This window comes from Chiloscyllium plagiosum, unplaced genomic scaffold (assembly GCF_037043375.1).
Source record: "Chiloscyllium plagiosum isolate Xiang-an unplaced genomic scaffold, Cpla_swu_hap1 HiC_scaffold_35, whole genome shotgun sequence".
In the NCBI taxonomy this organism is placed as follows: domain Eukaryota; kingdom Metazoa; phylum Chordata; class Chondrichthyes; order Orectolobiformes; family Hemiscylliidae; genus Chiloscyllium; species Chiloscyllium plagiosum.
In genome coordinates this window covers 25,964,439-25,980,536 of record NW_028270173.1, presented here as the reverse complement: position 1 = coordinate 25,980,536, position 16,098 = coordinate 25,964,439, and the positions used below count along the sequence as shown (strand labels likewise).

General features: G+C 44.7%; 2 non-coding genes across 2 annotated transcripts; both read right to left on the bottom strand.

The window, feature by feature from the left end:
• Window positions 1-13,846: 13,846 nt before the first annotated feature.
• trnag-gcc (transfer RNA glycine (anticodon GCC)) lies at window positions 13,847-13,917 on the bottom strand. The gene has a single exon. It is a non-coding gene; the product is annotated as a tRNA-Gly (tRNA).
• Window positions 13,918-15,461: 1,544 nt separating this feature from the next.
• Window positions 15,462-15,532, bottom strand: trnag-gcc (transfer RNA glycine (anticodon GCC)). Its single transcript has one exon. It is a non-coding gene; the product is annotated as a tRNA-Gly (tRNA).
• Window positions 15,533-16,098: the final 566 nt, after the last annotated feature.

Sequence of the window (16,098 nt, the reverse complement as noted above, 5' to 3'; positions counted from 1 at the left end):
TGCAATCGTGAACAAAAATGGCCACTTCTGACTATATGACAGAAGGAAGGTCACTGATGAAGCAGCAGAAGATGTTTGGATATAGGACAGTACCCTTCCTGACGAAGGACTCCTGGCCGAGAGGTCTATTTTGCTGGTCCTCGGATGCTGCCTGCCCCGCTGTGCTTTTCCAGCACCACTCTAATCTCATTCGGCGTATGGAGTCTGGCCCATCATTCTGGGATCACGGTCGGTCATCTCACGAGGTCGATTTTACTAAATGCCATGAGTTTCCAGAAACCTGTGGATTCCGTCATGAAAATGCTCAGAAACGGAGCCTGCAGAGCAGTGATTTCTACCCCACCCGATGAGAAAACACTTTCCTGTGAACCGCGCGCGCAGCAGGACATCGGTGAGTCTGCAGCTAGGCGAAACAGACATTGCATCGGGCTGAACTTGGTTACGCCGTGCAGCATTTGAAATTTAAGGGGCGACAATGCATTGGCCAGGAATCGAACCCGGGCCTCCCGCGTGGCAGGCGAGAATTCTACCACTGAACCACCAATGTACATACGGATCTCGCACGCTAGAACTTTACTACAGTTTGAACTGCAGCAGGAAACTAAACCGGTATTCTTGATATTCTGTGCAGTGGCGCAGCAAACTGACTCCAATCTCCAGCATCTGCAGCCCTGACTTTCTCCATTGCTGATATAGCGAGAAACCAAGTAGGAAAATCGCAATGAATCGCTGGTTGTTTGACTGGTTTGATTTTATCTGAACACTGTTTTTTATTTCAAAATATATAAAGTAAATAATACAAATAGGATTGTAGGCTCAAAATTATTACTTGCAACTTATAGTTTGCCTGGATGGTTCCTGACCAAGTGGAGAACGCTCTTCTTAAAATGGAAATGAGTTCTACTTTAATTATAACATTAACGTGTTACGTGCACACAATCAGCACAACTCATATTTATAAACACAAGAACATAGAGATGGTGGTAGGAATAGCCCACAGATCAAGCCTGCTCGCTAAAGTTAATGATCAACTTCACTTTCCTGCCCATCCCTTGGTTTTGGAAGCATGCCAACTATTTCTCTAATCCAGCCTCAAATAGATCATAGAACATAGAACATAGAAAAGTACAGCACAGAACAGGCCCTTTGGCCCACGATGTTGTGCCGAGGTTTCATCCTAATGTAATGTAACCTACGCAACCCTCAACTCACTGCTCTCCATGTGCACGTCCAGCAGTTCCTTAAATGACCCCAATGACTCTGCTTCCACCACCACAGCTGGCAACCCATTCCATGCATTCACAACTTTCTGCGTAAAGAACCTACCGCTGACGTCTCCTTGATACTTTCCGCCTAATATCTTCAAACTATGACTCCGGCTATTGACTCTGTCTGTGCCACTCATTATTCAAAGATATTCAATGCTAGAACATCAATGACGCTCTGTTGTGAAGAACTGAGTAGGTTTACAATCTTTGTTTAACCACTGGTTGGAGGTACATCTCGCACAAAGAAAGACGATTGCATTGTCAGAGGGCATTGGCTTTCTGCATTTGAACCTAGTATGGTCTGCTTCAGTATCTGAGGAGTTGTCAGTGGTGCTATCATTATGCAATCGTGAACAAAAATGGCCACTTCTGACTATATGACAGAAGGAAGGTCACTGATGAAGCAGCAGAAGATGTTTGGATATAGGACAGTACCCTTCCTGACGAAGGACTCCTGGCCGAGAGGTCTATTTTGCTGGTCCTCGGATGCTGCCTGCCCCGCTGTGCTTTTCCAGCACCACTCTAATCTCATTCGGCGTATGGAGTCTGGCCCATCATTCTGGGATCACGGTCGGTCATCTCACGAGGTCGATTTTACTAAATGCCATGAGTTTCCAGAAACCTGTGGATTCCGTCATGAAAATGCTCAGAAACGGAGCCTGCAGAGCAGTGATTTCTACCCCACCCGATGAGAAAACACTTTCCTGTGAACCGCGCGCGCAGCAGGACATCGGTGAGTCTGCAGCTAGGCGAAACAGACATTGCATCGGGCTGAACTTGGTTACGCCGTGCAGCATTTGAAATTTAAGGGGCGACAATGCATTGGCCAGGAATCGAACCCGGGCCTCCCGCGTGGCAGGCGAGAATTCTACCACTGAACCACCAATGTACATACGGATCTCGCACGCTAGAACTTTACTACAGTTTGAACTGCAGCAGGAAACTAAACCGGTATTCTTGATATTCTGTGCAGTGGCGCAGCAAACTGACTCCAATCTCCAGCATCTGCAGCCCTGACTTTCTCCATTGCTGATATAGCGAGAAACCAAGTAGGAAAATCGCAATGAATCGCTGGTTGTTTGACTGGTTTGATTTTATCTGAACACTGTTTTTTATTTCAAAATATATAAAGTAAATAATACAAATAGGATTCTAGGCTCAAAATTATTACTTGCAACTTATAGTTTGCCTGGATGGTTCCTGACCAAGTGGAGAACGCTCTTCTTAAAATGGAAATGAGTTCTACTTTAATTATAACATTAACGTGTTACGTGCACACAATCAGCACAACTCATATTTATAAACACAATAACATAGAGATGGTGGTAGGAATAGCCCACAGATCAAGCCTGCTCGCTAAAGTTAATGATCAACTTCACTTTCCTGCCCATCCCTTGGTTTTGGAAGCATGCCAACTATTTCTCTAATCCAGCCTCAAATAGATCATAGAACATAGAACATAGAAAAGTACAGCACAGAACAGGCCCTTTGGCCCACGATGTTGTGCCGAGGTTTCATCCTAATGTAATGTAACCTACGCAACCCTCAACTCACTGCTCTCCATGTGCACGTCCAGCAGTTCCTTAAATGACCCCAATGACTCTGCTTCCACCACCACAGCTGGCAACCCATTCCATGCATTCACAACTTTCTGCGTAAAGAACCTACCGCTGACGTCTCCTTGATACTTTCCGCCTAATATCTTCAAACTATGACTCCGGCTATTGACTCTGTCTGTGCCACTCATTATTCAAAGATATTCAATGCTAGAACATCAATGACGCTCTGTTGTGAAGAACTGAGTAGGTTTACAATCTTTGTTTATCCACTGGTTGGAGTCACATCTCGCACAAAGAAAGACGATTGCATTGTCAGAGGGCATTGGCTTTCTGCATTTGAACCTAGTATGGTCTGCTTCAGTATCTGAGGAGTTGTCAGTGGTGCTATCATTATGCAATCGTGAACAAAAATGGCCACTTCTGACTATATGACAGAAGGAAGGTCACTGATGAAGCAGCAGAAGATGTTTGGATATAGGACAGTACCCTTCCTGACGAAGGACTTCTGGCCGAGAGGTCTATTTTGCTGGTCCTCGGATGCTGCCTGCCCCGCTGTGCTTTTCCAGCACCACTCTAATCTCATTCGGCGTATGGAGTATGGAATCGAACCCGGGCCTCCCGCGTGGCAGGCGAGAATTCTACCACTGAACCACCAATGCACCTACGAGCCGCGCACATAGAACTTTACTACAGTTTGAACTCCAGCAGGAAACTAAACCGGTATTCTTGATATTCTGTGCAGCGGCGCAGCAAACTGACTCCAATCTCCAGCATCTGCAGCCCTGACTTTCTCCATTGCTGATATAGCGAGAAACCAAGTAGGAAAATCGCAATGAAGCGCTGTTTGTTTGACTGGTTTGATTTTATCTGAACACTGTTTTTTATTTCAAAATATATAAAGTAAATAATACAAATAGGATTGTAGGCTCAAAATTATTACTTGCAACTTATAGTTTGCCTGGATGGTTCCTGACAAAGTGGAGAACGCTCTTCTTAAAATGGAAATGAGTTCTACTTTAATTATAACATTAACGTGTTACGTGCACACAATCAGCACAACTCATATTTATAAACACAAGAACATAGGTGGTAGGAATAGCCCACAGATCAAGCCTGCTCGCTAAAGTTAATGATCAACTTCACTTTCCTGCCCATCCCTTGGTTTTGGAAGCATGCCAACTATTTCTCTAATCCAGCCTCAAATAGATCATAGAACATAGAACATAGAACATAGAAAAGTACAGCACAGAACAGGCCCTTTGGCCCACGATGTTGTGCCGAGGTTTCATCCTAATGTAATGTAACCTACGCAACCCTCAACTCACTGCTCTCCATGTGCACGTCCAGCAGTTCCTTAAATGACCCCAATGACTCTGCTTCCACCACCACAGCTGGCAACCCATTCCATGCATTCACAACTTTCTGCGTAAAGAACCTACCGCTGACGTCTCCTTGATACTTTCCGCCTAATATCTTCAAACTATGACTCCGGCTATTGACTCTGTCTGTGCCACTCATTATTCAAAGATATTCAATGCTAGAACATCAATGACGCTCTGTTGTGAAGAACTGAGTAGGTTTACAATCTTTGTTTATCCACTGGTTGGAGTCACATCTCGCACAAAGAAAGACGATTGCATTGTCAGAGGGCATTGGCTTTCTGCATTTGAACCTAGTATGGTCTGCTTCAGTATCTGAGGAGTTGTCAGTGGTGCTATCATTATGCAATCGTGAACAAAAATGGCCACTTCTGACTATATGACAGAAGGAAGGTCACTGATGAAGCAGCAGAAGATGTTTGGATATAGGACAGTACCCTTCCTGACGAAGGACTCCTGGCCGAGAGGTCTATTTTGCTGGTCCTCGGATGCTGCCTGCCCCGCTGTGCTTTTCCAGCACCACTCTAATCTCATTCGGCGTATGGAGTCTGGCCCATCATTCTGGGATCACGGTCGGTCATCTCACGAGGTCGATTTTACTAAATGCCATGAGTTTCCAGAAACCTGTGGATTCCGTCATGAAAATGCTCAGAAACGGAGCCTGCAGAGCAGTGATTTCTACCCCACCCGATGAGAAAACACTTTCCTGTGAACCGCGCGCGCAGCAGGACATCGGTGAGTCTGCAGCTAGGCGAAACAGACATTGCATCGGGCTGAACTTGGTTACGCCGTGCAGCATTTGAAATTTAAGGGGCGACAATGCATTGGCCAGGAATCGAACCCGGGCCTCCCGCGTGGCAGGCGAGAATTCTACCACTGAACCACCAATGTACATACGGATCTCGCACGCTAGAACTTTACTACAGTTTGAACTGCAGCAGGAAACTAAACCGGTATTCTTGATATTCTGTGCAGTGGCGCAGCAAACTGACTCCAATCTCCAGCATCTGCAGCCCTGACTTTCTCCATTGCTGATATAGCGAGAAACCAAGTAGGAAAATCGCAATGAATCGCTGGTTGTTTGACTGGTTTGATTTTATCTGAACACTGTTTTTTATTTCAAAATATATAAAGTAAATAATACAAATAGGATTCTAGGCTCAAAATTATTACTTGCAACTTATAGTTTGCCTGGATGGTTCCTGACCAAGTGGAGAACGCTCTTCTTAAAATGGAAATGAGTTCTACTTTAATTATAACATTAACGTGTTACGTGCACACAATCAGCACAACTCATATTTATAAACACAATAACATAGAGATGGTGGTAGGAATAGCCCACAGATCAAGCCTGCTCGCTAAAGTTAATGATCAACTTCACTTTCCTGCCCATCCCTTGGTTTTGGAAGCATGCCAACTATTTCTCTAATCCAGCCTCAAATAGATCATAGAACATAGAACATAGAAAAGTACAGCACAGAACAGGCCCTTTGGCCCACGATGTTGTGCCGAGGTTTCATCCTAATGTAATGTAACCTACGCAACCCTCAACTCACTGCTCTCCATGTGCACGTCCAGCAGTTCCTTAAATGACCCCAATGACTCTGCTTCCACCACCACAGCTGGCAACCCATTCCATGCATTCACAACTTTCTGCGTAAAGAACCTACCGCTGACGTCTCCTTGATACTTTCCGCCTAATATCTTCAAACTATGACTCCGGCTATTGACTCTGTCTGTGCCACTCATTATTCAAAGATATTCAATGCTAGAACATCAATGACGCTCTGTTGTGAAGAACTGAGTAGGTTTACAATCTTTGTTTATCCACTGGTTGGAGTCACATCTCGCACAAAGAAAGACGATTGCATTGTCAGAGGGCATTGGCTTTCTGCATTTGAACCTAGTATGGTCTGCTTCAGTATCTGAGGAGTTGTCAGTGGTGCTATCATTATGCAATCGTGAACAAAAATGGCCACTTCTGACTATATGACAGAAGGAAGGTCACTGATGAAGCAGCAGAAGATGTTTGGATATAGGACAGTACCCTTCCTGACGAAGGACTTCTGGCCGAGAGGTCTATTTTGCTGGTCCTCGGATGCTGCCTGCCCCGCTGTGCTTTTCCAGCACCACTCTAATCTCATTCGGCGTATGGAGTATGGAATCGAACCCGGGCCTCCCGCGTGGCAGGCGAGAATTCTACCACTGAACCACCAATGCACCTACGAGCCGCGCACATAGAACTTTACTACAGTTTGAACTCCAGCAGGAAACTAAACCGGTATTCTTGATATTCTGTGCAGCGGCGCAGCAAACTGACTCCAATCTCCAGCATCTGCAGCCCTGACTTTCTCCATTGCTGATATAGCGAGAAACCAAGTAGGAAAATCGCAATGAAGCGCTGTTTGTTTGACTGGTTTGATTTTATCTGAACACTGTTTTTTATTTCAAAATATATAAAGTAAATAATACAAATAGGATTGTAGGCTCAAAATTATTACTTGCAACTTATAGTTTGCCTGGATGGTTCCTGACAAAGTGGAGAACGCTCTTCTTAAAATGGAAATGAGTTCTACTTTAATTATAACATTAACGTGTTACGTGCACACAATCAGCACAACTCATATTTATAAACACAAGAACATAGGTGGTAGGAATAGCCCACAGATCAAGCCTGCTCGCTAAAGTTAATGATCAACTTCACTTTCCTGCCCATCCCTTGGTTTTGGAAGCATGCCAACTATTTCTCTAATCCAGCCTCAAATAGATCATAGAACATAGAACATAGAACATAGAAAAGTACAGCACAGAACAGGCCCTTTGGCCCACGATGTTGTGCCGAGGTTTCATCCTAATGTAATGTAACCTACGCAACCCTCAACTCACTGCTCTCCATGTGCACGTCCAGCAGTTCCTTAAATGACCCCAATGACTCTGCTTCCACCACCACAGCTGGCAACCCATTCCATGCATTCACAACTTTCTGCGTAAAGAACCTACCGCTGACGTCTCCTTGATACTTTCCGCCTAATATCTTCAAACTATGACTCCGGCTATTGACTCTGTCTGTGCCACTCATTATTCAAAGATATTCAATGCTAGAACATCAATGACGCTCTGTTGTGAAGAACTGAGTAGGTTTACAATCTTTGTTTATCCACTGGTTGGAGTCACATCTCGCACAAAGAAAGACGATTGCATTGTCAGAGGGCATTGGCTTTCTGCATTTGAACCTAGTATGGTCTGCTTCAGTATCTGAGGAGTTGTCAGTGGTGCTATCATTATGCAATCGTGAACAAAAATGGCCACTTCTGACTATATGACAGAAGGAAGGTCACTGATGAAGCAGCAGAAGATGTTTGGATATAGGACAGTACCCTTCCTGACGAAGGACTCCTGGCCGAGAGGTCTATTTTGCTGGTCCTCGGATGCTGCCTGCCCCGCTGTGCTTTTCCAGCACCACTCTAATCTCATTCGGCGTATGGAGTCTGGCCCATCATTCTGGGATCACGGTCGGTCATCTCACGAGGTCGATTTTACTAAATGCCATGAGTTTCCAGAAACCTGTGGATTCCGTCATGAAAATGCTCAGAAACGGAGCCTGCAGAGCAGTGATTTCTACCCCACCCGATGAGAAAACACTTTCCTGTGAACCGCGCGCGCAGCAGGACATCGTTGAGTCTGCAGCTAGGCGAAACAGACATTGCATCGGCCTGAACTTGGTTACGCCGTGCAGCATTTGAAATTTAAGGGGCGACAATGCATTGGCCAGGAATCGAACCCGGGCCTCCCGCGTGGCAGGCGAGAATTCTACCACTGAACCACCAATGTACATACGGATCTCGCACGCTAGAACTTTACTACAGTTTGAACTGCAGCAGGAAACTAAACCGGTATTCTTGATATTCTGTGCAGTGGCGCAGCAAACTGACTCCAATCTCCAGCATCTGCAGCCCTGACTTTCTCCATTGCTGATATAGCGAGAAACCAAGTAGGAAAATCGCAATGAATCGCTGGTTGTTTGACTGGTTTGATTTTATCTGAACACTGTTTTTTATTTCAAAATATATAAAGTAAATAATACAAATAGGATTCTAGGCTCAAAATTATTACTTGCAACTTATAGTTTGCCTGGATGGTTCCTGACCAAGTGGAGAACGCTCTTCTTAAAATGGAAATGAGTTCTACTTTAATTATAACATTAACGTGTTACGTGCACACAATCAGCACAACTCATATTTATAAACACAATAACATAGAGATGGTGGTAGGAATAGCCCACAGATCAAGCCTGCTCGCTAAAGTTAATGATCAACTTCACTTTCCTGCCCATCCCTTGGTTTTGGAAGCATGCCAACTATTTCTCTAATCCAGCCTCAAATAGATCATAGAACATAGAACATAGAAAAGTACAGCACAGAACAGGCCCTTTGGCCCACGATGTTGTGCCGAGGTTTCATCCTAATGTAATGTAACCTACGCAACCCTCAACTCACTGCTCTCCATGTGCACGTCCAGCAGTTCCTTAAATGACCCCAATGACTCTGCTTCCACCACCACAGCTGGCAACCCATTCCATGCATTCACAACTTTCTGCGTAAAGAACCTACCGCTGACGTCTCCTTGATACTTTCCGCCTAATATCTTCAAACTATGACTCCGGCTATTGACTCTGTCTGTGCCACTCATTATTCAAAGATATTCAATGCTAGAACATCAATGACGCTCTGTTGTGAAGAACTGAGTAGGTTTACAATCTTTGTTTATCCACTGGTTGGAGTCACATCTCGCACAAAGAAAGACGATTGCATTGTCAGAGGGCATTGGCTTTCTGCATTTGAACCTAGTATGGTCTGCTTCAGTATCTGAGGAGTTGTCAGTGGTGCTATCATTATGCAATCGTGAACAAAAATGGCCACTTCTGACTATATGACAGAAGGAAGGTCACTGATGAAGCAGCAGAAGATGTTTGGATATAGGACAGTACCCTTCCTGACGAAGGACTTCTGGCCGAGAGGTCTATTTTGCTGGTCCTCGGATGCTGCCTGCCCCGCTGTGCTTTTCCAGCACCACTCTAATCTCATTCGGCGTATGGAGTATGGAATCGAACCCGGGCCTCCCGCGTGGCAGGCGAGAATTCTACCACTGAACCACCAATGCACCTACGAGCCGCGCACATAGAACTTTACTACAGTTTGAACTCCAGCAGGAAACTAAACCGGTATTCTTGATATTCTGTGCAGCGGCGCAGCAAACTGACTCCAATCTCCAGCATCTGCAGCCCTGACTTTCTCCATTGCTGATATAGCGAGAAACCAAGTAGGAAAATCGCAATGAAGCGCTGTTTGTTTGACTGGTTTGATTTTATCTGAACACTGTTTTTTATTTCAAAATATATAAAGTAAATAATACAAATAGGATTGTAGGCTCAAAATTATTACTTGCAACTTATAGTTTGCCTGGATGGTTCCTGACAAAGTGGAGAACGCTCTTCTTAAAATGGAAATGAGTTCTACTTTAATTATAACATTAACGTGTTACGTGCACACAATCAGCACAACTCATATTTATAAACACAAGAACATAGGTGGTAGGAATAGCCCACAGATCAAGCCTGCTCGCTAAAGTTAATGATCCACTTCACTTTCCTGCCCATCCCTTGGTTTTGGAAGCATGCCAACTATTTCTCTAATCCAGCCTCAAATAGATCATAGAACATAGAACATAGAACATAGAAAAGTACAGCACAGAACAGGCCCTTTGGCCCACGATGTTGTGCCGAGGTTTCATCCTAATGTAATGTAACCTACGCAACCCTCAACTCACTGCTCTCCATGTGCACGTCCAGCAGTTCCTTAAATGACCCCAATGACTCTGCTTCCACCACCACAGCTGGCAACCCATTCCATGCATTCACAACTTTCTGCGTAAAGAACCTACCGCTGACGTCTCCTTGATACTTTCCGCCTAATATCTTCAAACTATGACTCCGGCTATTGACTCTGTCTGTGCCACTCATTATTCAAAGATATTCAATGCTAGAACATCAATGACGCTCTGTTGTGAAGAACTGAGTAGGTTTACAATCTTTGTTTATCCACTGGTTGGAGTCACATCTCGCACAAAGAAAGACGATTGCATTGTCAGAGGGCATTGGCTTTCTGCATTTGAACCTAGTATGGTCTGCTTCAGTATCTGAGGAGTTGTCAGTGGTGCTATCATTATGCAATCGTGAACAAAAATGGCCACTTCTGACTATATGACAGAAGGAAGGTCACTGATGAAGCAGCAGAAGATGTTTGGATATAGGACAGTACCCTTCCTGACGAAGGACTCCTGGCCGAGAGGTCTATTTTGCTGGTCCTCGGATGCTGCCTGCCCCGCTGTGCTTTTCCAGCACCACTCTAATCTCATTCGGCGTATGGAGTCTGGCCCATCATTCTGGGATCACGGTCGGTCATCTCACGAGGTCGATTTTACTAAATGCCATGAGTTTCCAGAAACCTGTGGATTCCGTCATGAAAATGCTCAGAAACGGAGCCTGCAGAGCAGTGATTTCTACCCCACCCGATGAGAAAACACTTTCCTGTGAACCGCGCGCGCAGCAGGACATCGGTGAGTCTGCAGCTAGGCGAAACAGACATTGCATCGGGCTGAACTTGGTTACGCCGTGCAGCATTTGAAATTTAAGGGGCGACAATGCATTGGCCAGGAATCGAACCCGGGCCTCCCGCGTGGCAGGCGAGAATTCTACCACTGAACCACCAATGTACATACGGATCTCGCACGCTAGAACTTTACTACAGTTTGAACTGCAGCAGGAAACTAAACCGGTATTCTTGATATTCTGTGCAGTGGCGCAGCAAACTGACTCCAATCTCCAGCATCTGCAGCCCTGACTTTCTCCATTGCTGATATAGCGAGAAACCAAGTAGGAAAATCGCAATGAATCGCTGGTTGTTTGACTGGTTTGATTTTATCTGAACACTGTTTTTTATTTCAAAATATATAAAGTAAATAATACAAATAGGATTCTAGGCTCAAAATTATTACTTGCAACTTATAGTTTGCCTGGATGGTTCCTGACCAAGTGGAGAACGCTCTTCTTAAAATGGAAATGAGTTCTACTTTAATTATAACATTAACGTGTTACGTGCACACAATCAGCACAACTCATATTTATAAACACAATAACATAGAGATGGTGGTAGGAATAGCCCACAGATCAAGCCTGCTCGCTAAAGTTAATGATCAACTTCACTTTCCTGCCCATCCCTTGGTTTTGGAAGCATGCCAACTATTTCTCTAATCCAGCCTCAAATAGATCATAGAACATAGAACATAGAAAAGTACAGCACAGAACAGGCCCTTTGGCCCACGATGTTGTGCCGAGGTTTCATCCTAATGTAATGTAACCTACGCAACCCTCAACTCACTGCTCTCCATGTGCACGTCCAGCAGTTCCTTAAATGACCCCAATGACTCTGCTTCCACCACCACAGCTGGCAACCCATTCCATGCATTCACAACTTTCTGCGTAAAGAACCTACCGCTGACGTCTCCTTGATACTTTCCGCCTAATATCTTCAAACTATGACTCCGGCTATTGACTCTGTCTGTGCCACTCATTATTCAAAGATATTCAATGCTAGAACATCAATGACGCTCTGTTGTGAAGAACTGAGTAGGTTTACAATCTTTGTTTATCCACTGGTTGGAGTCACATCTCGCACAAAGAAAGACGATTGCATTGTCAGAGGGCATTGGCTTTCTGCATTTGAACCTAGTATGGTCTGCTTCAGTATCTGAGGAGTTGTCAGTGGTGCTATCATTATGCAATCGTGAACAAAAATGGCCACTTCTGACTATATGACAGAAGGAAGGTCACTGATGAAGCAGCAGAAGATGTTTGGATATAGGACAGTACCCTTCCTGACGAAGGACTTCTGGCCGAGAGGTCTATTTTGCTGGTCCTCGGATGCTGCCTGCCCCGCTGTGCTTTTCCAGCACCACTCTAATCTCATTCGGCGTATGGAGTATGGAATCGAACCCGGGCCTCCCGCGTGGCAGGCGAGAATTCTACCACTGAACCACCAATGCACCTACGAGCCGCGCACATAGAACTTTACTACAGTTTGAACTCCAGCAGGAAACTAAACCGGTATTCTTGATATTCTGTGCAGCGGCGCAGCAAACTGACTCCAATCTCCAGCATCTGCAGCCCTGACTTTCTCCATTGCTGATATAGCGAGAAACCAAGTAGGAAAATCGCAATGAAGCGCTGTTTGTTTGACTGGTTTGATTTTATCTGAACACTGTTTTTTATTTCAAAATATATAAAGTAAATAATACAAATAGGATTGTAGGCTCAAAATTATTACTTGCAACTTATAGTTTGCCTGGATGGTTCCTGACAAAGTGGAGAACGCTCTTCTTAAAATGGAAATGAGTTCTACTTTAATTATAACATTAACGTGTTACGTGCACACAATCAGCACAACTCATATTTATAAACACAAGAACATAGGTGGTAGGAATAGCCCACAGATCAAGCCTGCTCGCTAAAGTTAATGATCAACTTCACTTTCCTGCCCATCCCTTGGTTTTGGAAGCATGCCAACTATTTCTCTAATCCAGCCTCAAATAGATCATAGAACATAGAACATAGAACATAGAAAAGTACAGCACAGAACAGGCCCTTTGGCCCACGATGTTGTGCCGAGGTTTCATCCTAATGTAATGTAACCTACGCAACCCTCAACTCACTGCTCTCCATGTGCACGTCCAGCAGTTCCTTAAATGACCCCAATGACTCTGCTTCCACCACCACAGCTGGCAACCCATTCCATGCATTCACAACTTTCTGCGTAAAGAACCTACCGCTGACGTCTCCTTGATACTTTCCGCCTAATATCTTCAAACTATGACTCCGGCTATTGACTCTGTCTGTGCCACTCATTATTCAAAGATATTCAATGCTAGAACATCAATGACGCTCTGTTGTGAAGAACTGAGTAGGTTTACAATCTTTGTTTATCCACTGGTTGGAGTCACATCTCGCACAAAGAAAGACGATTGCATTGTCAGAGGGCATTGGCTTTCTGCATTTGAACCTAGTATGGTCTGCTTCAGTATCTGAGGAGTTGTCAGTGGTGCTATCATTATGCAATCGTGAACAAAAATGGCCACTTCTGACTATATGACAGAAGGAAGGTCACTGATGAAGCAGCAGAAGATGTTTGGATATAGGACAGTACCCTTCCTGACGAAGGACTCCTGGCCGAGAGGTCTATTTTGCTGGTCCTCGGATGCTGCCTGCCCCGCTGTGCTTTTCCAGCACCACTCTAATCTCATTCGGCGTATGGAGTCTGGCCCATCATTCTGGGATCACGGTCGGTCATCTCACGAGGTCGATTTTACTAAATGCCATGAGTTTCCAGAAACCTGTGGATTCCGTCATGAAAATGCTCAGAAACGGAGCCTGCAGAGCAGTGATTTCTACCCCACCCGATGAGAAAACACTTTCCTGTGAACCGCGCGCGCAGCAGGACATCGGTGAGTCTGCAGCTAGGCGAAACAGACATTGCTTCGGGCTGAACTTGGTTACGCCGTGCAGCATTTGAAATTAAAGGAGCGACAATGCATTGGCCGGGAATCGAACCCGGGCCTCCCGCGTGGCAGGCGAGAATTCTACCACTGAACCACCAATGCACATACGGAACGCCCACGCGGGAACTTTACTACAGTTTGAACTCCAGCAGGAAACTAAACCGGTATTCTTGATATTCTGTGCAGTGGCGCAGCAAACTGACTCCAATCTCCAGCATCTGCAGCCCTGACTTTCTCCATTGCTGATATAGCGAGAAACCAAGTAGGAAAATCGCAATGAAGCGCTGTTTGTTTGACTGGTTTGATTTTATCTGAACACTTTTTTATTTCAAAATATATAAAGTAAATAATACAAATAGGATTGTAGGCTCAAAATTATTACTTGCAACTTATAGTTTGCCTGGATGGTTCCTGACCAAGTGGAGAACGCTCTTCTTAAAATGGAAATGAGTTCTACTTTAATTATAACATTAACGTGTTACGTGCACACAATCAGCACAACTCATATTTATAAACACAAGAACATAGAGATGGTGGTAGGAATAGCCCACAGATCAAGCCTGCTCGCTAAAGTTAATGATCAACTTCACTTTCCTGCCCATCCCTTGGTTTTGGAAGCATGCCAACTATTTCTCTAATCCAGCCTCAAATAGATCATAGAACATAGAACATAGAACATAGAAAAGTACAGCACAGAACAGGCCCTTTGGCCCACGATGTTGTGCCGAGGTTTCATCCTAATGTAATGTAACCTACGCAACCCTCAACTCACTGCTCTCCATGTGCACGTCCAGCAGTTCCTTAAATGACCCCAATGACTCTGCTTCCACCACCACAGCTGGCAACCCATTCCATGCATTCACAACTTTCTGCGTAAAGAACCTACCGCTGACGTCTCCTTGATACTTTCCGCCTAATATCTTCAAACTATGACTCCGGCTATTGACTCTGTCTGTGCCACTCATTATTCAAAGATATTCAATGCTAGAACATCAATGACGCTCTGTTGTGAAGAACTGAGTAGGTTTACAATCTTTCTTTATCCACTGGTTGGAGTCACATCTCGCACAAAGAAAGACGATTGCATTGTCAGAGGGCATTGGCTTTCTGCATTTGAACCTAGTATGGTCTGCTTCAGTATCTGAGGAGTTGTCAGTGGTGCTATCATTATGCAATCGTGAACAAAAATGGCCACTTCTGACTATATGACAGAAGGAAGGTCACTGATGAAGCAGCAGAAGATGTTTGGATATAGGACAGTACCCTTCCTGACGAAGGACTCCTGGCCGAGAGGTCTATTTTGCTGGTCCTCGGATGCTGCCTGCCCCGCTGTGCTTTTCCAGCACCACTCTAATCTCATTCGGCGTATGGAGTCTGGCCCATCATTCTGGGATCACGGTCGGTCATCTCACGAGGTCGATTTTACTAAATGCCATGAGTTTCCAGAAACCTGTGGATTCCGTCATGAAAATGCTCAGAAACGGAGCCTGCAGAGCAGTGATTTCTACCCCACCCGATGAGAAAACACTTTCCTGTGAACCGCGCGCGCAGCAGGACATCGGTGAGTCTGCAGCTCGGCGAAACAGACATTGTTTCGGGCTGAACTTGGTTACGCCGTGCAGCATTTGAAATTAAAGGGGCGACAATGCATTGGCCGGGAATCGAACCCGGGCCTCCCGCGTGGCAGGCGAGAATTCTACCACTGAACCACCAATGCACATACGGACCGCACACGCTAGAACTTTACTACAGTTTGAACTGCAGCAGGAAACTAAACCGGTATTCTTGATATTCTGTGCAGTGGCGCAGCAAACTGACTCCAATCTCCAGCATCTGCAGCCCTGACTTTCTCCATTGCTGATATAGCGAGAAACCAAGTAGGAATATCGCAATGAATCGCTGTTTGTTTGACTGGTTTGATTTTATCTGAACACTGTTTTTTATTTCAAAATATATAAAGTAAATAATACAAATAGGATTCTAGGCTCAAAATTATTACTTGCAACTTATAGTTTGCCTGGATGGTTCCTGACCAAGTGGAGAACGCTCTTCTTAAAATGGAAATGAGTTCTACTTTAATTATAACATTAACGTGTTACGTGCACACAATCAGCACAACTCATATTTATAAACACAATAACATAGAGATGGTGGTAGGAATAGCCCACAGATCAAGCCTGCTCGCTAAAGTTAATGATCAACTTCACTTTCCTGCCCATCCCTTGGTTTTGGCAGCATGCCAACTATTGCTCCAATCCAGCCTCAAATAGATCATAGAACATA